We start from the raw sequence: 1,061 nt of genomic DNA, 5'->3' as shown, positions 1-1,061 counted from the left end.
CCATTTTTCACCTATTCTTCATTCATCTATCCATCATTCATCCATCCATCCACCCATCTGTCCATCCACCCATCTGTCCATCCATCCCTCATTCATTCATCCATCCATCCACCTATCCATCCACCCATCTGTCCATCCATCCCTCAGTCATCCATCCATCCATCCCTCAGTCATCCATCCATCCATCCATCCATCCATCAGCCTATCATCCACCCATATGTCCATCCTTCCATCCATCATCCATCTGTCATCCATCCATCATACATACATCCATCCATCCATCCATCCATCCATCCATCATCCATCCGTCCGTCCATCCGTCCATCCATCCATCATCCATCCATCCATCCATCCATCCATCCATCTATCATCATCAATCATCCATCCGTCCATCCATCATTCATCAATCCATCCATCCATCCATCCATCCATCAATCATTCATCTGTCCATTCATTTTTCATCCATTCATCCATCTATCATCCTTCAATCCATCCATCCATCCATCAGCCTATCATCCACCCATCCATCCATCCATCCATCAGCCTATCATCCACCCATCTGTCCATCCATCCATCAGCCTATCATCCATCCATCCATCCACCCATCTGTCCATCCATCCATCAGCCTATCATCCATCCATCCATCAGCCTATCATCCATCCATCCATCCATCCATCAGCCTATCATCCATCCATCCATCCATCCATCCTCTACTAGTTCTCCAGGGTCTCTATTAGGCTTGCCCCGATCCGATCCACGTATCAGATCGGGGCAAAAAATGCAAAAATGGCAAAAAAATGCGTATCGGCAAAGCATGTAAAATGCCGATTCAGACTGCCGATCCAGTTTTTTAAAAAAAATCGGGTCCGTATTTTCCAGTTTCGCCGATTGAAACGATCCATTCCACTATTTTGCGCCAGTGTTCCCCGATGCCGGTCCGTATTTTCCAGTTTCGCCGATTGAAACGATCCATTCCACTATTTTGCGCCAGTGTTCCCCTGTTTTGCATTTTTATTAAAACTTACAGTAATACTTGCACCTTTAACTGTTTACGGTTTTAC

Source organism: Cyprinodon variegatus, unplaced genomic scaffold (assembly GCF_000732505.1).
Source record: "Cyprinodon variegatus isolate N-32 unplaced genomic scaffold, C_variegatus-1.0 Scaffold1450, whole genome shotgun sequence".
Lineage (NCBI taxonomy): Eukaryota > Metazoa > Chordata > Actinopteri > Cyprinodontiformes > Cyprinodontidae > Cyprinodon > Cyprinodon variegatus.
Note: the sequence above shows the minus strand (reverse complement) of the source record.